The sequence below is a fragment of the Vombatus ursinus genome, unplaced genomic scaffold (genome assembly GCF_900497805.2).
Source record: "Vombatus ursinus unplaced genomic scaffold, bare-nosed wombat genome assembly UNPS02000749.1, whole genome shotgun sequence".
Taxonomy (NCBI): domain Eukaryota; kingdom Metazoa; phylum Chordata; class Mammalia; order Diprotodontia; family Vombatidae; genus Vombatus; species Vombatus ursinus.
Window position 1 is genome coordinate 23,480,852 of NW_020940527.1, and position 26,530 is coordinate 23,507,381.

At 40.7% G+C, this 26,530-nt stretch overlaps 1 pseudogene; it reads left to right on the plus strand.

Moving 5' to 3' along the window:
- Positions 1-1,163: 1,163 nt before the first annotated feature.
- Positions 1,164-2,033, plus strand: LOC114040061 (annotated as a pseudogene).
- The last annotated feature ends 24,497 nt before the right edge of the window (positions 2,034-26,530 follow it).

The window sequence follows — 26,530 nt, forward strand, 5'->3', positions numbered from 1 at the left end:
TGTGTGTGTGTGTGTGCTGACTTTTGCAACATGGCTAATATGGAAATGTTTTGCATGACATCACATTTATAATCAATATATTGCTTCCTTTTCAAGGGGTTGGGGAGGGGCAAAAGAGGGAGAGAATTTGGAACTCAAAATTTTTTAAGTTAAATACTAAATTTTTAAAAAATGTAATGGAGAAATATTTAATGAAATAAAAAATATTAAAAAAAATAAAACTTATTTGCAAGGTTGTGTTTCTTTTCATGTGCATTATATATACATATACATTCATATATGTGTGCATACATATACATATATACATACATATATATTGTATATTTTCAAATTATTTTTAATCAGCTTCTCCCCCTCTACCATCCCTCCCACTCCCAGCAATTAGCTTCAGGGTAGGCTAGTGTACGGAGTAGCACCATATTTATCATCAGAACATCTGGGTTTGAGTGTTTGTCCTGCCACTCTAAGCCTCAGTTTCACTATCTGCAAAATAGAGCTGACAGTCTATGCAGGGTGCTACCCTCAAAGTTATGTGGCTTCTGCTGCCACATCATTGAGAGGTGTGAGGACCAGAAGAGATGTTCTCTGTATTCTGCGGCTATAAAGGGCATGTGGAATTGTCATAATATCATTTGCTTCAGTTAATTATGGGATGGGAACTGGACCTGTTATATTTCATTGATATAGGGAACTCCCAGGTGAGGATATTACCCAGGGTCATGAAGCCAATATTTGTCAGAGGCGAAATTTGAACCCTGGTCCTCCTGGCTTTAATGCCAATTTGATACTCACCATGCCATACTGCCTCTTGTGCTGATTTTAATTTTATTTAAATTAGGGAAGCACATCTACCAAGTGGGAAGTCAAAATGGATTTCTTGGGAGAAAAAACAAAATTACAATTTAAAAGGAATTTGTTCTAATAAAATTTAATAATTTTAGTAACTCCAACTGTGCACATGTTTAAAGATTCTGTCTTACCTGTGAGACACTAGATCTTTGACCTTTGAAGAAAAAGGGGCTCTCTCTCCAACAGTCTTAAGAATAAGAGGAAAGATTCCTAGAAAGGAATTTATTTATAGGTGATTTACTTACAGGTGAGCTATCTTCATAGAAAATATAATCCCACGTGTGCAATTCAAGGTTTAAAGTGCATTCTGTGCTATGTGCTTGAACTTGGATAAACTGTGGCTTGAGCTCTTGGACAAAAATGATTGTTCCCTTCATGAAAAGCCCAAGAAACTATGTTTAAAAGGGAAAAGGTGGGTCGCCGAGGGACGCACCCTGCTCCTCTTCCACCGTCTCCCGGAACTTCCCCCCGGGGCACGTGGGTTGCCGAGAAGTTTGGGGGCGGCCTGGGGGCGCCGCACTCGTGGACCGTGAGGTCGGGTGGGGACGGCGAGCCCCGGCGCCGACGTCGACGTCACTGTGCCAAAATCACGGAAGGGGAAAAGTGCCGGACAACAGAAAAAAGTTATCCATCCTTATAGCAGAAAAGCAGCTCAACTTAGTGGAGAAGCTCACCAATAAGAAAGAAAGGAAAAGTTGAAGAATGGAAAGGCTTTGCGTCTAAACATAGGTGAGAAACTGCAATGGTTTCAAAGTCACCTTGATCCTGACAAAAGAGAGCATACAAAAAAAGATGCTTGTGAACTAATAGAGAGTTATTTACATCGGCTCAACAGCGAACTGGAACAGATTGAGTTGCAGAACAGCATCAAAGGCAGACAGGGAAGGAGGCACTTTTCTCGAGAAACAGTCATCACGTGAGCGGAAACTCTACGAAGGCTATGGCATGGAAATGCCTGACCTTGTGAATGCAAAACATCTGAGAACTTTCAGGGAATGGGACGGTGATCTGCAGAAACTGCCAGATATTAAGATGAGAAAATTTTGTGCTAGTGATGGAATTTCTAACAAGGCTAAGAAGATACTGTGTCTACAGAGGTAGACTTGGGGAAAATAGACAGCCAAGATGGATCAGATGACTCCGATGAGGAAATGCCAGAGGTGGCCAAGTTCCAATTGATTTGACTGAAGAAGAAATAATTACGCTATCGTACTCTCAAGCATTGCTGGTAAATCTTCTCATACAAATGTACAGAATCTCTCTCCTGTTTGGCCTATAAAGTAATATTTGCTGTGCAGTTTTAAAAGAATATGTTAATAAGTCATATTTGAAGAAGAATACTTAATATTTAAACTTGAACTACCAAGAAAAGAAATGCATACTAGTGATCCTTTTACTGGAGTGTATCAGGATGAGGAAAAAGGAATTGGCATATTAGTTGAGGTCTTTTTTTTATCATATAGAATATCAGAACTGGGAAGGACCTCCAGGTTCTTTTAGCTCATACCCTTACTATTCAGAAATCTTTTCTACGATATACCCTTCAAATGGTCACCCAGTCTGTGGCTGAAGATGTCTAGTGAGGGTGAGTCAATTGTTTGAGGAGTCCGCCTGGGCCACTTAGGCTTAGCTTTCATTGTTAGGGAGTCTTTCCTTATATTGAGCCTCACCTATCCCCATTACTTCTTATTCTGATTCTGCCTTCTAACTTAGCACAGTGAAACCCATTCCTTTTTATCATGATAGTTCTTAAAAATGCTCCTGAAGTGATACTCTTTATCATAGTTTTTGGTTAGGTGTAAACACTTGTTTCCTTAATATGTTTATATATAGTTTAGAAGCCCAGAGCAAGGTCTTCACTTTAGTCATGACAAACCCAACCCTTTCATTATTATACCACCCTCTCTCCTTTTTTTAGAAGTATTAAGAATTACTTTGTGTAGAAAGAAAACATTCATCACTGACAGATTAATTGTTGCTTTCACAACCAAAGAGAGTGGAAAAATTTATAAGAATCACTAGTGTCTTATTATGTTAATTCCCCCTCTTGCTAAGTTAATCTGTCTTTTAACTGGGTCATAAATGAATTCTGGTTGCTTTCCCTAGCTGGTATTTAATTTTGTGATTTCCTATCATGAAATATGATAGATATTTCTGTAGCAAAAGCAGTCTTAAGATAGAAGAAAATACCTATCTAAGCATTCTTTCCAAGGGATGAGATAAATTGACAGACGATATGCCTTCCTTCAGAATTTAGAGAAACAAAAACATTTGCTAGAAAGATGAGGTATTCAGTGTTATTATTTACAACATACTTTTAACTTGTGTCATATTCATAACATAAGTGAATTGTTCAGGGAAAGACAGATTGAGAGATTATTTTTTGTTAACTTAAAACAACTTGTCAATGTTTAAAATATATATTCTTTATGACAGCTAAAAATAAAACTTATTTTTATATTGGCAAAAAAAAGGGAAAAGGTAAGATCAGAACAGAACAATCTTTAATTTTTAATGAACACAAGCAAATATGACAGAGGAGATAAATACGGTTTACACTAGAATTGAACATGCTTACCTTTACCTAAATATTTCACTGAATGTGGAAACTGTGAAATATAATATAGGTACCATAACTGACCTAGGATGAGGTACACAAAAGGGACCTGTGAGGTTTGTTGGATAATCTGGAGTATAAAAAAAGGGAGATACAAATTTTCCATCTCTCTGGGAAGGAGATATTTTGAGTAAATAAGAGACTTAAGTTTTTTTTTTTTTCAGTTTCTAAGTATACCTTTTATTTATTTTTATTAAACCATTTATTTGTTAATTTTTAGTTTTCAACATTAATTTTCATAAGATTTTGTGTTTCAAATTTTTTCTCCCTCCTCCCCCCCCTCCCCAAGATGGCATGCAGTATGATAATGGCTTTACTTATAAGTTCATATTGAATGTATTTTCACATTAGTCATGATGTAAAGAAGAATTGGAACTGGATTTGGAATTGGATGCAATGGGAGGAATCCCGAGAAAGGAGAAATAAAACAAAACAACAAAAGAAAAGGAGAGCAAGTAGTATGCTTCCATCTGCTTTCAGATTCCATAGTTCTTTCTCTGGATGTGGATAGCATTTTCCATCATGAGACTTTTGAAGATGTCTTAGATCCTTGCATTGCTAAGAAGAGCTAAGTCTACCAAAGTCAGTCATTGCACAGTGTGGTTGTTACTATGTACAATGTTTTCCTGGTTCTGCTCACTTCACTCAGCATCAGCTCATATAAGTCTTTCCGGGTTCTTCTGAAGTCTGCTGGCTCATCATTTCTTATAGCACAATAGTATTCCATTAGCCATTCCCCAATTGATGGGCATCCCCTCAATTTCCAATTCTTGGCCACTACAAAAAGAACTGCTATAAATATTTTTGTACATGTGGGTCCTTTTCCCATTTTTATGACCTCTTTGGGATACAGACTTAAAAGTGGTATTGCTGGGTCAAAGGGTATCCACATTTTTATAGCCCTTTGGGCATAGTTCCAAATTGCTCTCCAGAATGGTTTGATCAGTTCACAACTCCACCAACAATGCATTAGTGTTTCAATTTTCCCACATCTTCTCCAACATTTATCATTTTCCTCTCAAGACTTAAGTTCTTATGATAAGTGGATCTCCAGGCTATGGTAGAAGGGTATTTTTTTCAGATTTCTGAGAGTCTCTTAAAGCCACTTCTTGGTGCCTGAGTCCTTGCTTATCAGAAAAAGCTGGATTGAGTTTTCTAATTAGAACTAGCCACCATGCAGAAAGTGTCTCATGTAGATAATGGATAACATGAGTGATGGGTCAGGTATGAAAAAAGGGCTTTTTCATAAGCTTTGGCCAAGTGATTTATTGTTCCTGCTATGACTACAAGTTGATATTTATGTCATTTTACTGTTATATAAAATTAGAGTTGGAAGAAACTCCAGGTGCCATCTTGTGCAACTTGTACTTACAACAGGCCTGACAAGTAGTCATCTTGCCTTTGGTGTCAGAGTACCTATTGTCCAAGGTCATACCATGGAATAACTCTTAATTGAAGGAATTTTTTTTTTCACCCTGAAACCTCTCTGTAACTTTTTAAAAAATAAGTTTTTATTGGTCTTCTATTTTTATATCATCACAGTTATTCCCAGTATCCCTTTTCATCTCCCTCCCAGAGAGCCATTCAATTTAACAATTTTTAAATAGTATTTTTCCCCAGTTATATATCAAAAAAATTTTTAGCATTCATTTTTACAAGGTTTCAAGTTCCAAATTTTTCTCCCTCCCTCCCTCCTCTCCCTTCTTCTGAAAATGGTAGGAAGCTTGATATAGTTTATATATGTGCTATCTTGTTAAAAATATGTCCATGTTAGTCACAGTTGTGAAAGAAGAAACAGATTAAAAAAACATGAGAAGAATAAAGTAAGTATAAAAATATATTTCAATCTGCATTCAGAGTCTATCAGTTCTTTATCTGGATATGGATAGCATTTCCTTTGTGAGTTCTTTGTACTTGTTATGGATCATTGCATTGCTGAGAAGAGCTGAGTCATTCATAATTGATCATCACACAATATTGCTGGTACTGTGTACAATGTTTTCTTGGTTCTGCTCATTTTGCTTTGAATCAGTTCACACAAGGTTTTCTAGGATTTTCTAAAATCTGCCTGTTCATCATTTCTTATTACACTGTAGTATTCCATTACATTCATACCACAGCTTGTTCAGCCATTCCCCAGTTGATGACCATACCTTCAATTTCCAATTCTTTGCAACCACGAAAAAGGCTGCTATAAATTTTTTAGCACATATGGATCCTTTTCCCTTTTTTATGATCTCTTTGGGATACAGACCCAGTAGTGGTATTGCTGGATCAAAGGGTACACCGCACACTTTGGTTGCCCTCTGGGCATAGCATTTAACAAACTTTTAAAGTCAACTTTTAAAGCATTTTAAAAATGCTTTAAAAATATTTTTAAAAGACAAAAAAGGAAAAGAGGAAAAAATTAGTATAATTGATCAATACACTGAAAAAGTCTGAAAACATCTGTGGACCTCCTATACCCCAAAGGGGTGGGTTGAGGGTATCCTCTCATATTTCTTCGTTTAGGTCATGCTCAAGCTTTGTAATTGTCTTACATTCACTTTTTATAATTGACTTTGTTTCCAGGTCTTTGCTACTTCCAAAAGGGTTGCTATAAATATTTTGATTTATATGGGAACTTTCTTCTTATCAATGACTTCCTTCAGATATAGGTCCAGTAATGAAGACTCTGGTTCAGAGGATATGGACATATTAGTCACTTTATTTGCATAATTACAAATTGCTTTCCAAAATGGTTATATCATTTTACATCTTCACCAACAATGCAACTTCCTTTTGAATTAAATTAAATTAAATTAAACTTTCTTTAAAAATTAACTTGCTGATATATTTTATTGGTCTATTTTATTTTTACATCATTTACATTTCCTGTTGCATTTCCCACTCCCATTTCTTTCAGTCCCTTCCCAGGGAGCCCTTCCTCATAATAAAGAATTTTTAAAAGGGGGAAAAAATAGTTCAGCAAAACTAACCAAAATATTGGAAAATTGGGATGCTATATCCAGTGTTCCAAACTCTTCTTCCCAACTTCTCTAAAGAGGTCACAGAGAGGTATTATTTCATATCATTTTGGGGGGCCAAGCATGGTCATTTAATTTCACAATATTCAGTTTGGATCTTTTTGTATCCCACTTACATTGTTATTGTCATTGGCCATATTGTTTTCCTGGTTCTGCTTACTTTACTTTGCATCAGTTTATATTTAGTCTTCCCATTCTTCTCCGCATTCATCATATTTCCCTCTCTTCAGTTTTCGCTCTTTGCTCCCAGATCTGCCTTCTGGGATCAAGCAGAATTATTCTTATCCCTCTTCCTCATGACTGCCCTTCAAATACTTGAAGACAATTATTACATTCCTCATGATACTTCTCTTTTCTAAGCTAAACATTCCCAATTCCTTCCACTGACCTTTGCATGGCGTGGTCATACGAAGGCCTCTCACCACACCAGGTACCCTCCTCTGAATGCTCTCCAGCTTATCAATATCACTTCTAAAATGTAGCAGCCAGAGCCCAGCATGACACTTTGATTTGTTCTTACCAGGGAAGCATGTAGTGAAATCATCATCTCCCATGTTCCAGACACTATGGCACTCTTGATGCAGCTTAAGATTGCATGACTTCTTCAAATTTATAAGAATACCAGCCATTCCCCAATTGATAAATGGTCAAAGGATATGGCCAGTTCTCAGATGAAGAAATTAAAGCCATCTATAATCATTTGAAAAAATGCTCTAAATCACTATTGATTAGAGAAATGCAAATCAAAACAACTCTGAGGTACCACATCACAGAATGGCCAACATGACAAAACAGGAAAATGATAAATGTTGGAGAAGATGTGAGAAAATTGGAACACTAATGCATTGTTGGTGGAGTTGTGAAATGATCTAACCATTTTGGAGAGCAATTTGGAGCTATGGCCAAAGGGCTATAAAAATGTGCATACCCTTTGACCTAGCAATAGCACTTCTAGGGCTATATCCCAAGGAGATCACACAAATGGGAAAAGGACCTACATGTACAAAAATATTCATAGCAGCTGTTTTTGTGGTGGCAAAGAATTGGAAATTGAGAGGATGCCCATCAGTTGGGGAATGGCTGAGCAAGTTGTGGTATATGAATGTGATGGAATACTATTGTGCTATAAGAAATGATGAACAGGCTGACTTCAGAAAAACCCGGAAAGACTTGTATGGTCTGATGCCGAGTGAAGTGAGCAGAACCAAGAGAACGTTGTACACAATAACAACCACCTTGTGTGATGACTAATATTGATAAACTTAACCCTTCCTGGCAATACAAGGATCTAAGACATCTCCAGAGGTCCTTTGATGGAAAATGTTATCCACATCCAAAGAAAGAACTATGGAAGTCGAATTGCTATTTTTTTTTCTCTTCTGTTGAGTTTTGTTTCCTCTTTCTGATGGTTCCTCCTATTGGTTTTAATTTTTACTTACAACATCACTAATGTGAAAATATGTTTAATATGAATGTAAATGTATAGCCTATATCATATTGTGCGCCGTCTTGGGGAGGGTGGTAGGGAAAAAGGGGGAGAAAAATTTTAAACTCAAAAGCATATGGAACTGATTATTGATAAATCAAAATAAATTAATAAAAAAGAGAATAAAATGATATGATTAACTCCTGATTCTTCAAAAAAAAAGATTGCATGACTTCTGTTGGCTCTCATGTCATTTATATTGAGCTTGTCATCCACTGAAATTCCCAGAGTCTTTTCACACAAATTGTGGAACCACCATCTTCTCAGTTACCTGGACTCCCCACCAAGGTGTCATCCTCAACACCTCATTCACCCCCATTCTACAATCCATCTAAATCCCCCTCATTATTAACCTTCACATCACCTCTCCTGTATAACCCCTTCTCTTCACTCACTCAGTCACCACTCTTTTACAGGCTCTAATCACATCTCCTCTACACAATTCCAATAACCTCCTAAGTGGTCTACCTTAAGTCTTGCCACTCCAACCTATCTTCCTCTCAACTGCCAAAGGGATTTTCCAAAAGGACAGGTCTGACTATATGTCATTCTAAATTACCAGTCTGACTCTGTCACCCTCCCTCAACCTGAAGCCATTCAATAAAATCTATTTTTTATCTCTAGGAACAAAGATAAAATCCTCTTTGGCATTTTGAGCCTTTTACAATCTGGTCTCTTCCTGTTTTTCCTGTCTTTACACCTCTCAAAGCATTTTATAATCCAGCTACAATGGCCTGCTTGACGCTCCTTTCACATGACATGCCATCTTGTCTCCAGTAAATTTAATAAAGGTAAACTGAGGCACAGAATTCTGAGCTTTATCAGTTTATTAACAGGGTGTGAACCTGTTAACAATGTGGGTCAAATGATTACCTCAATTACCCAGGGGAGGAGGCAGAGCTCCTTTTTACAAGCTAAAACAAAGAACAGAACTGAATAGGTGAAGAAAATAATACAATTGGCTATAGGTTGGCAGCATCATGGAGTCAGGACAGCATGATTGTTTGCATTAAGAAGAGTGGGCTAGCACCCACGTGAGGCTAGCAACCACCCCTCTCGGTCTTAGAGGAATGCTTAATTGATTTATGGGACCTATCTGTATCCTGGGGCTATTGATAGTTGGCCCAGGGTAGCAGGCTCCCTGACTCCTAAGAGGAAGAGAAGCTTTCCTTAATTGTACAAGGACAGCAAAGGACAAGCAAGTATGTCCTGGAGAAATGTACCAGGTCAGGGCTTCAAAGTTAGCAGGGATCCTCATCGTAGTTTCAAGGCAGAAAAGAGTGCTTGTGGTCACTCACAGAACAGAGCACAGGCCAGGACAGTAGTAAATACCTCTTCTTAGATCACACCACCTTGGAAGAACTGAACACCTACGGGTCTAACCACTGTTCTATTCTTGCCTCAAGGAAATCTGTTATCCTTGAGGGAGGCAGGTGGACACCAGGGAGTCTGGTCCACTATCTCTAACCTTGTAAGTGGATTCAAACAATGAACATTTCTTAGTCACAAGAGTTCAGCTTCCCCTCTGAGATAGTTAAAAGACAACTTGGCATCCCTTATACCTTCAGCTCCTGGAAAATCTCATGACAGAAAATGAAAATGATAAATATTAGAGAAGATGTGAGAAAATTGGTACATTAATGCATTGTTGGTGGAGTAGTGAACTGATTCAACTATTCTTTAGAGCAATTTGGAACTATGCCCGAAATCACACATACCCTTTGACCTAACAGTGGCACTACTAGGTCTGTATCCCAAAAGAGATTAAAAAAAAAAAAGGGAAAAGGACCTATATGTATGAAAGTATTTACAGCAGCTTTTTTTCTGGTGGCAGGGAGTTGGAAATTAGGAGGATGCCCATCAATTGGGGAATGGCTGAACAAATTGTTATGTGATTGTGATGGAATACTATAAGGAATGTAAGGCTGTAAGGAATAATGAGCAAGATGCTCTCAGAAAAACCTGGAAAGATTTATATGAGCTGATGCAAAGTGAAATGGACTGTGTACAAAGTAACAGCAATATTGTAAGATGATTGACTGTGAATGACTTAGTTATTCACAGCAATGTAATGATCCAAGACAACTCTGAAGAACTTATGATGAAAAATGCTATCCATCCCCAGACAAAGAACTGATGGTGTCTAAATACAGATTGAAGCACCCTTTTTAAATTTTAGTTTTTCTTGAGGGTGGGTTTTTTTTTGGTCCATGTTTTCTTTCACAACATGACTAACATGGAAATATGTTTTACATGATTACACATGTATAACCTATATTGAATTGCTCGCCTTCTCGATGAGGGGAGTGGGGAGGGAGGAAAGGAGAGAATTTGAAACTCAAAGTTTTAAAAATGAATGTTAAAAAATGTTTTTAAATGTAATTGGGGAAAAATAAAATAATAAATAATTTTTTGGAAAAAAATATAACTTCAATCTATAGTCTTCCAGGTATAACTTCATAATTTTCATAATAAACAAATCTTATAGATCTTCCACTTTGTCAAGGCATGTTTTAATACAAGAGGGGAACCCATTTTCTCAGTAAACCAACTCACAAGTTCTTTCATGGGGCTGATAAGATTTTATGACCTTACTCAGGCAGATGGTCCCAAGAAACTTGGTAAGTTTACAAATAAGAAGATTTTTATGAAGTCTTTCTCTTTTTTTTTCTTTTTCACAAAGTAAGTATTATTTTCTCCCTTTTAAAATATATCCAATTAAATGTTTTATAGGTTTTGAGAATATGACCAGTTTTTAATAACTTAATAATTTCACAATGTCCAAATCAAAAAGGAGTTAAATTCTTCAGTGACACCATTTTATCATTCTCTAAATAATATTTCTTAAACAATGATTTCCCAGAATTTACAATACAAGAAAAAGCAGAAACACAACAACAACATTCACAATATCATGAATTTAAAGTGTGAACCAGCCAGGACCCTCCCCAAATCAGCTTGAACCCCCCCTCACCTGAGAAAGGCCTAAAACCTGGATTGACCAATCAGGAGAAAGACATTTCTGGCCCACTCTGAGCTTAACCTACCATAATGCCTTGCATGCTTTGCTTTGCTCTCTGAGTGAATCCAAGCTTTCTTGCTGGATTTTGCTAACTGGGAACATTCTTCAGACAAGGACCAGGCCCATTGGATATTTTCCTTATCTTATTTGGAGATTTTCCTTTGTTGGCCACTATCTTGAGTAATGGTATCCCTCTTTCTTGATGTTATGTTATGTTATATTATGTCATGTTAATGATAGAAGAAAGACAAACATCCTGGAACTATAATTTCAATGGACACTTTGACACTTCTTCTATCTTATTGTGTTTACAATCGATCCTATTAAGAAATTCCTTTCTCATATCACGGTTAACACATACGGAGACTATAATTTTGGCTTACCCACGCGTCCCGTGCGAGGAAGGGAGGGAGGGGTAAGAGGAAATTGCTCTGAGGATATAAGGTCTCCTTTTTCTATCATCCTTGGGCTCATTTTCACAATTAACTCCCATGCATATCTCTATGTGCATGATTCTCCAGCTTTGAGAGAAACAAACATGCACATGCATCCTAATTTTGTCTGTCCTTCTTAGAATAAACTCTGTAATGGTTGACAAAAGCATACAATAAAACTTATTACTAGTCAGATGATATGAAATCAGTCAAATGCATTTCTAAATTATCTTAAAGAGAAAACATTCTTTTATCACAAATGGCTTTTAAACTCAAAATCCTTATCATTTGGCGAGGCGTATATACAAAACACATTTCATTAAAGATAAGCAATAAAAAGGTAGCATATGCATGGGACAACCCTAGGGGGGTGGGGGGATTGGATGTTATAATTTATCCCTTTAGACCAGACCTACACTTCCTGGCAGTAGGCAGCGGCCAAAACTAAAACAGGTTAACCTTCTTCCGGCTGAAGATAAATTTTTAGCAGCTCACTTTCCAAGTAAAGGTATAATTAATGATTAAACTATTTTGCAAATAAATCATATTTTTTTTAAAAAAGGGAAATTTCAGTTAATTTCAATTACATTTATTACTTAAGATTTTTATTTATCACAAAATCACATTAATGTTAAAAAAATGACTTTGCTAAGAGGTACACGTTTTAGTACAGTTTTCAGGTTTTCTTTTTTTTAATTTTTAAAAATTTTTAAAAATTCATTAATTTATTTATTTTTAGTTTTCAACATTCACTTCTATAAGATTTTTAGTTCTAAATTTTCTCTCTCCTTCCCCTCCCCCATCCCCAAGACAGCATGTAATTTGATATAGGCTGTACATATACATTCGTATTAAATATATTTTCATATTAGTCATGTTGGAAAGAAGAATAGAACCAATGGGAGAAACCACAAGAAAGAAGAAACAAAAAATAAGAGAGAACAAATAGCATGCTTTGATCCACATTCAGACTTCCTAGTTGTTTTTTTAAATTAATTAATTTATTTTTAGTTTTCAACATTCACTTCCATAAGCTTTTGAGTTTCAAATTTTCTCTGCCTCCCTTTCCTCCCCCTTCCCCAAGACAGCATGCAATTTAATATAGGCGCTACATATGCATTCATATTAAATATATTTTCACATTAGTCATGATTTAAAGAATTAGGAACAAAACAAAACAAAAAAGAGAGAGGGAATAGTATGCTTCGATCTGCATTCAGACTCCATAGTTCTTTCTCTGGATTTGGACAGCATTTTCCATCATGAGTCTTTTGGAGTTGTCTTAGATCCTTGCATTGCTGAGAAAAGCTAAGTCTATCAAAGTTAGTCATCACATAATGTGGCTGTTACTGTGTACAATGTTCTCCTGGTTCTGCTCACTTCACTCAGCATCAGCTCATGCAAGTCTAGGTTTTTCTGAAGTCCACCAGGTTTTCTTACTGTTTACATTTAGTTAATAGGACGGATTACATTTCTTGTGGGCAATCAGTTTATCATACTCCAGAATCGTGTTTGAAGTCAATTTCTTTAGAAATCTGAAAACTAACCTTTAGTAGCTGCCTCATTTTCGGGGTTTACTTTCTTGAAAAACCATTGTTCCCCACTGAGATTTTTCAACACTTTGGACGCTTTAATTTGTTTTTCATTGGTGTCCAATTTGTTTAAGTCAGAATGTTTCGATTCAAAATGGTGACAAAAATTGTATTCCTTCAGAATGGCTATTACTTCTCAGAAAACAAGGCACAATATTTTGTCTCTCGTGTAAGTAAACAAGTATCTATTTATCCACTCTGGATTAAACACTCTATGTTCTGATTTGACGTTCTGTTTCTTTTTATCACCCTTTTTACAAAGTCACCCCAAAAACTTTAATGTTAACATCAAAAAAAATTTTCACAGCAATCGCTCATGTACAAAAAAATACTGAACTAAGTGTCTGACCTTGGAGAGAGCGCCAGACACTCATGTAACTTGGAGGGCGGCCACGCAGCAAGTGAGGGGAAGTAGCCCTCTCATCGTTGCTGCTCATGGCATAGCGGGCCTCAGCTGCGTTGGTGCGTAGCAGCACTCACTTTGTCCCTGCTTAATGCCAGTTAATGTTGAAAACACATCGAAAAGATAAGACTCGCTCCTCTCAGACTAGAGACAGACTGATAATGGTTGGTTGCCGTGGGTTCAGTGACAAACAGGAGAAAGTGCGCAGTGGCAACCCACCGGCCAAATTACATGACAGGCACAATAGTGACCACTGGAAGGTAGGTTAAGTGGGGCACGGACAAAACACTTGTTACATCTTTATTTTACATCCTCTACATTTTTCACAGGCTGCCCACAATCCTTTGGCAGGCCACAAGTGACCCATGGGCCATGTGTTGTGCAGGCCTGCTTTAGATTGAGAAACAGAGGTGAGAAGGAGCGGCGATATCCGGATAGGGAGCTATATCTCACTATAAATGAAATCAAATGAAATGAGACAAATGAATCTCACATTTATATTACTAGGAACTACATATAACACTCTACTGGTTTAAATTTACAACTGTTATTCTTAGGTGAGCTCAAAGTACCCTGAGCTAAATATTATAAGCCATTGTTAAAATTTCTTACTCTACTAATCTAGGTGGGAGGCTGGAAGGGTATTATGATTTTTGGCCCAAGTAAAAGGCTCCAAGGAGTCCAGTCTCACTCTGACAGGTTGTAATCCCATTTCTTCAAACCAAAGTTCTTTTTTTTTTTAATCTTGAAAATCAACTTTATTTTCTTGCACAGTTAAAAAAAAAAATAGAGCCAGCTATTAGTTTCTGTTGAGAAAAGTTGGTTTTTTTTTTTTTTTTATGGTTTGGCTTTTTTTGGGGGGGTATTAACACCAAATTTCTGAAAAGATGGTTTGGATACCAAAATCATTTAAAATGCATTAATAAAACAGATCCACATGTGACCAGCCCTTTACAAAATTAATCAGTCACAATAGCCTTTACATTCATTCTTATCATACAGAACAACATGCAAATAACACACCAAGGAAAAGGGAAAGGTCAAACAGGCTAAAGTAAACAATATGACATTAGGAAAACAAAAATCCATTTTATAAAATAAACACAGTTTTGTAATAACAACCTTAAAAGAAATGTGTTTTAATATAACAGTGGTTCAATGTATAACTGTTTCATTACCCAATTATAAAACAGAAGTTACTGTCAAATGCATAGACTCCTTAACATGTAAAGAATTCATGCATCACAGTTATGTGTTCAACAGTTTTACACAATAAAAATAAAGCCATTCAAAATATATGTGTGCACACTTTGCAACTAGAATACAAATTTATTTTGCTCTTTAAACTGTTTTAAAAAATACTAAATGTAAAAATCCACAAATATGTAATTTTGCAAAAAAAAAAAAGGAAAGAAAAAGAAAAATCTATATTGTATCTTTCATATGGCTCCAGTCACCTTCCCCCCAAAATCTAGCACCCTCAGTTTATTCCCAGGGCCCAGCTCCTAATTGTTGAGAATTGGTGCAAAATGGTTGAAGTAAAGCACCAACCAATGACTCCTCCTAAGAACCCCCAGGCTTCTTTGTGATTTAGGTATTCCTGACTTAGGTACAAACCAAAATTCTTAAGAATTTTAACAGGGGTTATGATTACCCAAGGCATAGAGGCCAGGGAACATAAAGAGAGAATGATTTGCATGATATAAGAAAACACCTAACGCATTATATTATAGTCTTATCTAAACCTGGTCTAGTATATAATTATCTAGATGGAACACTGAGGATGAAGTGTGAGGGACTGTCTGATGTTGGCAACTACCAGGTGGGCGCTGTGGCAAGATTAGGGTAAGATCTGGGTATATTTGGAAGTCGAGGCAGGGGCTGTGGTAGGCAGAGTCGTGGTGAACTGGGATGGGCTGGGTACGGAGAAGCCCTGAGGCAGTGGGCAGTGCTATGTGAGATAAGCTGGGTGCTAGGAAGTAGCCGGAGCTTGTGCTCCTGAGGCAAGGGGCGGTGCCACATGGGAGTGGGACGGCAGAGGACTGAGTTCCCTTTGCTTAGTCCCCTCCCTATATGCAATGTCAACCCCAGACACCTCCATCTTGTGACCTTCCTGACTTCCTGGGTCCCTTTGTGTAGCACTGACCCCAAACGCCTCCTCCCAGTATCTGAGTCTGACTTCCTCGGTCACATACTCTGTCTATGCACTAATCCCAGACGCCTCCTTCCTGTATCCGGTCCTAGCCTCCTACGTCACTCCCTCCCCCTTGGTGTGCTAAACTCAGACAGCCCCTTCTGGTATCTGACCCTACAATCATTGGCTAGTAAGCGGGCTGGGGAGGAGGGGCTAAGTAGGTACTTAGGAATGAGCGTGGTCAGATCACGCGCTGTCTCTTGGCTCCTGCTCTGTTGCTCTGGCCTTGCTGCTTGGGCTTGCTGTGATGGCCTCTGAATAAAGCTCTGGTGTTGGCGCCTCCCGATGGCTCATCTCTGTGTGTTTATCCGGCTGAGGACCAAAGACTCGAGAGTGAGTATGACTCTGGCAGCCTGCTCCTTATAGGAGGAGAGGGTCGGCGCGGCCGGTACAAGTGGCGCCCAATGTGGGGCGGAGGAAATAGGCCAGAGGCCCCGTGGACCAGCTGGTCTGGTCACGGGAAGAGAGACGAGACTCTTAGCCGATAGGGTGAAGGAAGGAAGATGGGACAGTTGTTTGTTAAGGTCCCGGATCGGGAGGTGCAAGGGAAAGAAGTGTATAAAAGAGTGAAAGAAGTGGAAATCAGTAGTGAGGAAGAATCAAGGAGTGAGACAGACTCAGGGAGTGAGACAGAGGACACTGGAAACAGGGAATGGGAAAATAAGCAAGAGAAAAGAAAGCAAGGCCGGGCAGGAGGGCGGGAGCGGGAGAGCAGTAGCCGGGAGAGAGCAAGAAACCGTAGCAAGGAAAGCCACTCGGAGGGACGGCCCCCTCCCCCACACTTAACCAACGGAGGGAGGACCTGGGCCCCTTTAGAATGGAAGAAATTTAAAGAGTTAAAAGAGACACTAAATATAGTGTTTACAGCTGTTTCCCAATGGGCCCTACGGGCTTTTAGTAAGATTCAGGCTTTGGGGAAACAAAGGCCCTCATTGACCAATATTAAAAAAGGTCCTGATAAACCCTTCCCGGATTTCGTGGCCTGCCTACAGGCAGCCGCTTGGAGAGGACTATCAGAAGTGCTGAAAACAAAAGAGACTAAATTGTACTATCTATACGGGAAAGCTGGTCATTTTAAGGCACAATGCCGCCAGAAACCTGGTGGAGCCTGCCCTAAGGCAATTTGTTACAATTGTAACAAATCCGGCCATTATGCTAAAGAATGCTGCAAGCCAGTCGGGAGGCGGGGCAAGGAGGGCCCCTCAACAAGCTTACCAGATGGAAGCTCCACCCCCTCAGAATGCGCCCTCGGGGCTGCATCAGGAAAATCTCCGACTTTTACCGGTGGTTCGGACTTCCCCTTTTCAGCAAGGGAATTTTCCAAATCGACCCCGGTGGTTGCTGGTTTGAGATACAATTTATGGGGAAGGGATATTTTGAAGGCTTGTGGTGCATCTGTTTATATACCACCCCCGCAGGATTTTTAATTGGGGCCGTTGGGCAACAAGAAAAATTTTATTGTATCAGACCCACTCCTCTAACATGGAGATCTAATAACCCAGTCTGGGTACCCCAATGGCCCCTCCCTGCAGAGAAAGCCCAGGCTTTACGTGATATAGTGCAGCACCAGTTACAGGTGGGGCACATTGAGCCCATGTCCAGCCCCTGGAACAGCCCAGTGTTTGTAATAAAAAAGAAATCAGGGAAATTTCGAATGTTAATAGATCTCAGGGTGGTTAACACCACCCTAGAGCCCATGGGAACCCTACAGCCTGGCCTTCCGTCTCCTAATTTAGTGCGTTCTGGATGGCCTGTGACAGTCATAGACATCCAAGATTGTTTTTTCTCTATCCCATTATCCCCAGAAGATAGAAAGAGATTTGCCTTTACTATACCCACTACCAATAATGCAGGACCAGATTTAAGATATCATTGGAAAGTCCTGCCCCAAGGAATGTGATGCAGTCCCACCTTATGTCAGGCTTATGTGGGGAGAGTGCTGGACCCTATCAGGGACAAATGGCCTAAAGCCACAATACTTCACTATATGGACGATATTTTATTAGCCACTAGCAGTGATGAGACACTAGCAAGATTAGTAAAAGAAACCATCTCTGCACTTGCTCATTATGGTTTGGTGGTGGCCCCTGACAAAGTCCAACAAAATTACCCACTCACATACCTTGGCCTTCGTATGGAGGCTGTTTCTATTAGCAATCAAATTCCTGAACTAGGGCTTGATAAGATAACCACCTTGAATCACTTCCAAAAATTAGTGGGACAGATCCAATGGCTCAGGGCTCGAACACCCATTCCTCCTGCTGTAATGCAGCCTTCATATGATATCTTAAAAGGAAATTCAGATTTAAACTCCCCTCGGGCATGGACTCCTGCTGCTAAGGCAGCAGTGTCCCAAATATTCTCACTTGCTGCCCAGGCCCAGACCGCCAGATGGGACCCCAAAGGTAGAATAGAGGTCTCCTTGGTCAATCAACAGAGCCCTTTTTGTGTTATACACCAAGGTCCCAAATTATTAGAATTTGTATATGCAAAGAAGGCTCACAAGGTACTGCCAAATTATTATGAGATGTTAGAGGAACTAGCCTTAGCTGCAGTACAAAGGGCTGTCCACTTGTCTGGGCAGCGACCTTTACTTTACTCGATTTTTGAACCTGGACAGCGAGAAGCCATTATGCAAACCTATTGGTCTTGGGCACTTTGCTCCTAATGGGCTGAGATAAGTCCCCATTCCTCCTGCCTGCTTCTCCCTATGATAGAGCAAATAACCTTAATACCACCCCAACGAAAGGTTTTGGGAGAACCTGTTCAAGGCTCAAATGTTTTCACTGATGCTACAAAAAACAGAAAGGCCTCTATTTATCATGAGACCTCCAAGGAAATAACAATATTAGAAACCCCCTATGACTCTACCCAGAAAAATGAGCTCTTTGCCATCCTCCAGGCTTGCCGTAAATATCCTGAGCCTATAAACATAATCTCTGATAGTCTATATGCAGTAAAGGTTCTTAAATGCATAGAGGACGCCGTCCTCCAACCTCATAAGTCCACCATATCCTCTCTCCTGAGGGAATTACAGCAAATTTTGTTGCAGCGAATCAACCCCCTCTACATTCTCCATGCTTATTCTCATCAGTCCACCTCAGGACGCATTTTTGAAGGCAATGATGTAGCGGATCGTGCCTTACAGTGCTCCCTACTGCCAGTCCTCACCCCTCCTGAACAAGCCCAGGATTTTTTACACCTACCAGCAAGCTCCCTGAGACGCCTGTATGGTTTAACTCGTGATCAGGCTCGACAAATTGTGAGGCGATGTGTGCGCTGTGTTCCTTTTCTCCCCCTTCCATCCAGTAAGGGGATTAACCCACGAGGTCTTTTTCCCAATGACTTGTGGCAAATGAATGTTACTCATCTTGGCCATGTCACTATTCATGTCTGCATTGATACTTTTTCCAAATTTATAATGGCCACTGTATCCAGTAAGGAGAACGCCCCATCAGTTATTAAGCATCTGTACCATTGTTTTGCCTCTGTGGGGATCCCTCACGTCATTAAAACTGACAATGGGCCTGCCTATTTATCTACACAAATGACTGCCTTTTTTACATCCTTTGGCATTAAGCATGTTACAGGGATCCCCTATAACCCCACAGGTCAGGCTATTGTTGAGCGAGCCCATCGTACCTTGAAAGCTACCCTCAGTAAACAGAAAGGGGGAGTAGGAGGTCGGGGCTCAGGGCGGTGGCCTACCCAAGCAGATGTGGATAAAGCTTTATATACATATAATTTTCTCTGTCTAGATAGAGACACGGGCCTATCCCCTAGCATGCTACAGCTAATAACACCACCCACTTGTAATTCAACTGGCCCCTTAAAAACAGCACTACATGCACCATCCCTTAACCAGAAAGTCCTCTGGAAGGACGATGAGGGAAACTGGCAAGGCCCATCTGTAGTGTTGTGGAGAGGGCCGGGGTATTTATGTCTTACAGATTCTGATGGCCAGAGCCGCTGGGTACCAGAAAGAAGAACAAAACGAGTTGAAGAAGCTCCGGGAGAGATAACAAGGATGGGAGAAGAAACACAGTCAACAGAAAATTCAGAGAGAGCAGAAAGAAAAGACAGGATGACTAAACTGAGTAAACTGTTTTCACTTTTTGCGCGATCAGGACTTTGCCACAGGTTGCCTCAGCTCCAGTGTCCTAGGACACAAGAGAGAATGGCTGGGGCACTTGGCGTTGGCAGCATCCATCTTCGAGGAGTTCCAGATACAGGACTTATATAGTGGATAGCAATTGCTTGCCTCAAAAATAGAGGAACTGGCCAATAAATTCGCCCAAGCCCTCCAAGTGCAGGCTGATATTGATCAGCAGCTGGAGGAGCAGATTCAAAAAAGTAGCATTGGCTACTCAGGACATTGGGAATGAACTTATGTGGCTGGAATTGAGACAGCAGTTGCCATGTGATGGCAGATATTGATCCATTTGTGTAACACCCTTAAACCATAACGCCACTTGCGACACCGTTTCACAAAGCATAAATGACACTCTCTTTTCTTTTCTATTTTATGTAATGATACCCGTGCCCTTTCCCAGATCCAGGCTACAAATTTTTCCTCTGTACTCCAGGCTTTACGGTGTTAATTAGACTGGCACGGAACATATCTGACACTTGGCACCAACACGAGACTGATGATATTGTTCATCACCTTAGCGATTTGGATTAAGCATGCCTCTTTCCCCATCCCCTCCCTTGTAACCCATTGGGCATTTATAACTCTTTTGCATTTATACTGTTATTGTTACTACCCACTATATTAGGAAGTTTTCTTAGGATTCTTAGAGGTTCTACAGAGGCACTCAGAACCGAAGGCCTAGTATGGAGACCCCGTCTCTGCCCCTCTATTAAACAAAAAGGGGGAATTGTGAGGGACTGTCTGATGTTGGCAACTACCAGGTGGGCGCTGTGGCAAGATTAGGGTAAGATCTGGGTATATTTGGAAGTCGAGGCAGGGGCTGTGGTAGGCAGAGTCGTGGTGAACTGGAATGGGCTGGGTACGGAGAAGCCCTGAGGCAGTGGGCAGTGCTATGTGAGATAAGCTGGGTGCTAGGAAGTAGCCGGAGCTTGTGCTCCTGAGGCAAGGGGCGGTGCCACATGGGAGTGGGACGGCAGAGGACTGAGTTCCCTTTGCTTAGTCCCCTCCCTATATGCAATGTCAACCCCAGACACCTCCATCTTGTGACCTTCCTGACTTCCTGGGTCCCTTTGTGTAGCACTGACCCCAAACGCCTCCTCCCAGTATCTGAGTCTGACTTCCTCGGTCACATACTCTGTCTATGCACTAATCCCAGACACCTCCTTCCTGTATCCGGTCCTAGCCTCCTACGTCACTCCCTCTTCCTTGGTGTGCTAAACTCAGACAGCCCCTTCTGGTATCTGACCCTACAATCATTGGCTAGTAAGCAGGCTGGGGAGGAGGGGCTAAGTAGGTACTTAGGAATGAGCGTGGTCAGATCACGTGCTCTCTCTTGGCTCCTGCTCTGTTGCTCTGGCCTTGCTGCTTGGGCTTGCTGTGATGGCCTCTGAATAAAGCTCTGGTGTTGGCGCCTCCCGATGGCTCATCTCTGTGTGTTTATCCGGCTGAGTATCGAAGACTCGAGAGTGAGTATGACTCTGGCAGCCTGCTCCTTATAGGAGGAGAGGGTCGGCGCAGCCGGTACAATGAAGTAATCACAATAGCCAACATCTGTATAGTGCTTGATAGACGATGAGGGCAAGGCACTGTGCTAACTAAGCCATTTACAAAAAAACTGTTCCTCAAAAGAACCCTAAGAGACTGATGGACTTGACTTAACTAAAAAGATACTCACCTAACTTCATTTGTAACAGACCACAAAAGACTAAATATGTTCAGTTACTCTCTTCTAAGATTACTGATTCCACTGAAATTCTTTTCCTTAAAACAAACAGAAGATGTTTCTCATTTTAACCTAATTAGTAGATTTATATCTCTGTCCCACAAATATCTTCATATCTGTCCAATTATTCCCTTATCATTCTGAGGTATTTCAAGGATGCCTGTATATTTAGTAGCAAGTGGATGCCAGATTTAGGAACCTGTACCTCCTTATCTTAACTTAGTCTAAACAGCTTCATCTTCCCACAAATTAGTAAGATTCACCCAATAGTTTTTACTCTTAAGAGAGTTACCTAGTACACTGAGAAGTTAAGGTTTCATGCTTCTTAGGGCAATGTGGTATAAAGGGCAGAGATAAGAATTAAATCTCTCCTCTTATTAATTTTGTCACCTGTAAAATAAGTAGGTTGGACCCAATAACCCCAGAGGTCCCTACAGGTTCTATGACGAGTCCAGGATCATTTCTAATAACAACCAACTGTCCTGGCCAAAAGTGGATCAGCAAATAACTAATCAAGATCAGGAGAGAGAATTGGAAAGGAAGAAGGTATTTTGGCCACAGATCATTGGATCAGGTTGTGTTGGTGCTGTTACTAATCCACAGGATCTAGGCCCTTAAGCTCTAAAGCCAGTTTGTCAAATCAGAGCTAACTCCAGACTCAATCCAGATTGACCTACAAATGTCCTCCAGTATAGATTTTGAGAGGTAGTGGAGAATAGACTCCATGGGGTCATGAAGAGTCAGACACAACTAAATAACTGAAGACCAAAACAGGATGTGAGAGAGGGAGGGTACGACATGTTTGAGAGGACAAAATTTCTATCCAGATGATGATGACGTAATTCTGTGGTTTGGAACTTTACAAGCGAATGTATGCTCACCCCTCACTAGGGGAAACAATGAAGAATAGTCAAAAAAGAATGAGTCGGAGTGAGAAAGTAGATGTACAGATTATTCTAACGACCAATTTTGATTCCATAGTTCCAATGATTAAACAGATTTCCGTCTTTTCCATAGTCATTAAAGAGCATGGCAAGTACTTACCTGAACCTGACTTTGCCCAATCCTAATGCTAAGTGCAGGTGCCATGGTGAATGGCTGCCACACAGCATTAGAGGCAATAGATTACTCACTCCTGCCAAGCTGGTTTACTCACCCGTCGTGTACATACGCCATCCCTCAAACAACTGCTCTGTCGATCGAAATCCTCTCCGTTCTTCAGAACCCAATTAAAAACTCACCTCTTCCATGAAATCTTTCACAACCATAATAGTAGAAAGAAATCTCTCCCTCAATAAAATTAAATTTAATAAGAATAAGAGTGAAATCTTGTAGTTGTGTAAAAAAGTATCTAGTGCATACAGAATGCAGGTGTGGTTAGACAACATTTCATATGAAAAAGAGCTAGCAGTTTTAGCAGACCACAAGTTGTATACGTCAGCAGAAGTTTGACATGGTAGTCCAAGAAAAGTAAAGCTGGCTCAGGCTACATTAATAAAAGCAGCAAACAGAATGAAGTAGAATGCCTGTACTGTGCCAATGTCTGAAAACAAATGAAGCATTAGCAGAAGACCCTGTACCAGAATCAAAGACTACATGGGCAAAAATGAAGCCATTTCTGCCCTCAGAGAGCTTACAATATATTGGGAGAAATGTACACAGATGAGTAAATATGTATATGTACACATGTAAACACAGATGAGTAAATATGTACATGTACACGTGTAAATAGACATGTATACAGATAAGGGAATATTCCATTTGAAAAGAAAGGGAAGAGAGGTTTCACAATAAAGGGGGCACCTAAGTTGACCCTTAAAAGAAGATAGGACTGTGAAAAGTAAAAAGGAAGGGCACCATTCCAGGAAGATGAGTTCATTCGGACAAATACACAGGCAAGAGAAGGAAGGAACGTGAAACTCAAGGAATAACTGGTACGTCGTGAAAAATTTGTGCTTTCTCAGTTTCCTCATTCGTAAAATGTGGGGTTTGGACTAACTGACCTATGAAGGGAAGGGAAAGAAAGGAAATAAGCATTTACATAGTGCCTACTGTGTGCCGGGTGCTTTTCAAATGTTATCTTGTTTGACCCTCATGACAAGCTTGCGAAATAGGTTCTGTTATCATGCCCATTTTTCAATTGAGGAAACTGAGGTTAAGCGGCTTGCCCCAGTGTCACACAGCTAGTGTCTGAGGCCAGATTTGAACTAAGGCCCAGCACTCTATTCACTGAGCCATGAGTTCTAGTTCTATGATGCCCATGATCCTAGGGATATTAGGGAGTCACTCAAGGTTTGGGGGAAAGGTCAGGCCTGTGCCTTAGGAAGATTGGTAGCTATGTGGAAGATGACTAATGAGAGACAGGGGATTAATTTATTCAAGAAGCATTTATTAAGCACCTACTATATGCCTGGAACTGTGCTCGAGGTTTGGAGATACAAAGAGAGAAAGAAAAGCATCCTTGCTCAAGAAGCTTAATACTTTATTACCATTCCACCACCCTCCTGGTACCCTCTCCAGCCACTGTTCTCCTGCTTCTATCCTCAATCTTTGAGGTACACATGGTGGCCTGACAACCTCCACCCTGAGGCTGACTCAGATTGCTAAGCTTCTGCCTGGAACCTCTGCATTGTGAGAAGGCCCAGCCTCTCTGCTCATGCTGTGTTACCAGCCTGCCCCACCTCCACACCCTAGGGATCAAAACCTACTTTCTTAAGTCATTCCTCAATAATTAAGATATTTATACTTTGTCATACTAGCCTTCCCATTCCACTGACTCTGAACCCAGTGACTGTCATCGTATAAATCTATTTTCTATGCCCCAACTTACCACTCTAAAACTACCCGTCCCCACCCTGTGCCCTTCGGAATGCCTGTTCTGTAGGGAGCAAGCTTGCTTTTATCCCAAACTTCTTTGTTTCTCACTCTGTCTTCCTGCACTCGCTGAGACATGGCTCCCTCCTGATACCGCCTCTCTGGCCACTCGTCCCAGCCCTGGCGGCATGTAGACTCATATACCTGACTGACAGGTTGGGTGGTGGGGCAGTGGAGACACTCCTTGCCCCTCATGGCTACTTCCAGACTTTCCCTCTATCACCATCACTCAGTAACCACTCCTCCTTTGGGGTTCATTCAATCCGTATTTGTCACCCACTCAGGATTCTTTCGGCTATTACCTGTCTGTTCCTCCTTAATGAGTCCGGTGCCTGGCTCAGTTTTTATATTTCTTCCCCAGTCCCTGCCCTCCTACCAGGGGACTTCAGCATTAATACTGACACTCCCTGTTTTCGTTAGCTCACTCATTTCCCATGACCTCCTCCCCCACCCCACCCTAGCTACACACACAGACGCTCAGACTTTCCATCACCTGCACGTGTTCCACTTGATGTTCATGGACTCTCCAAATTCCCTGTTCATAAATGTGTTGTCATTTCACTTTTTTCTCTGCCTTGCAACCTGTTACCTTGTTCTCCATTCTCACCATGACCTCCACTGCCTCCAGCCCTCTCCTCTGCCCCGAGCCATCCCTGCATCACTGGGTACACTCTCCTCTCTTCCCCATCCTGACCCAGCTGGTGAACCAGTCCAACTCTATGCTGTCCCACTGTCCTCTCTTTTCGAGTCCCTTTGCCCCCTTATGCTATGTGCTATTGATCTGGCCCTGCCAGGCCTGGGCCTAGCATGACCACCACCACCTCCTGCCTTTGCTCTTATTCAAGTGCTGCTGAATGAAGCTGGAGAAAAATGAAGGAACCCTGGGTCCGCATTGCAGCAAGGCCACACTTTTTTTTTTTTTAGGCAATTGGGGTTAAGTGACTTGCCCAGGGTCACACAGCTAGTTAGTGACAAGTGTTTGGTCTGAGGTCACATTTAAACTCAGGTCCTCCTGACTTCAGGGCCAGTGCTCTATCCACTGCACCATCTAGCTGCCCCCCAAGGCCACACTTTTACATGTACCTGTTGGATTCATTATACCATTTACCACAGTGGCTTTTTGGGGAAACTTTCCATCCTTCTTCTCCCAGCCCTTTCGGTTGAGAGCCTTGTTTCTGACTTTATTGAAAAAATTTGAGGTCATTCGCTGAGCGCGCTTTTCTCCCCTCCTCTCACCACATAACTCAAGATGTTTCCCATCATTTCTTCCTTCACCAGTCATACATGAAGACGGGGGCCTTCTTGGCATGCATGTCATCCTGTTCCATGCCATTTCCTCCAGCACACTGCCCCCTCTATCATGTCAGCTCTCACTAATCTTCAATCTCTCCCTTTTTACCAGCTTACAAACATGCCCATGTCTCTCTCATCCTCAAAAACCCCTCATTCAATCCTTTCATCCTGGTTGGCTATTGCCCCATACCTCACCTCCGTTTTGTAGCTACATTCCTTGAGAAAAGTCTATGATTATCTCCTCACTCTTAATTTTGTTAACCTGTCTTCCAATTTCATCATTCAACTGAATACGCTCTCCCAATTTATTGATGATCTCAATTGTCAACACTTGGCCTAGATGATCACTCGTTAGGATTGTTGTAGGTGAAATTCCTGTTCAGATGTGTGCTGGAGATGAGAGAATGAGTCCCCACTTTGTGTTAGACACTGGGGAAGGGGAATGGTAGGAACAAAAATGAATAAGACAAGGTAATTATTACCTAAGAGGCCTGCAGTCCACCAGGGGAAATACAAGTGCACCAAAAACTATAATACAGAGTTAAAATTCAAGCTTACAGGATTCAGAGGTAAAAAGGGCCTTAGAGACTGAGACTGGAATTCTCCCACCCCCACTACCCTTTCAGAGATGGGGAAATTGACACCCAGAGACATCAAATGATTTGCTGAAGGTCACAAAGCTGGTAAATGGCAGTCAGGATTTTAACCCAGGTTGTCTGATTCCAAATCTAGGACACTTTCCACTGCTCCATGCTGCAGATGAATAAATGAAATATCATGAAAATTCATAAGAAGGAGAAATTCCTTCCTACTGGTATGATCAAGGAAGACAGAAGATGAAGCTTTTGACCTAGGCCTTGAAGG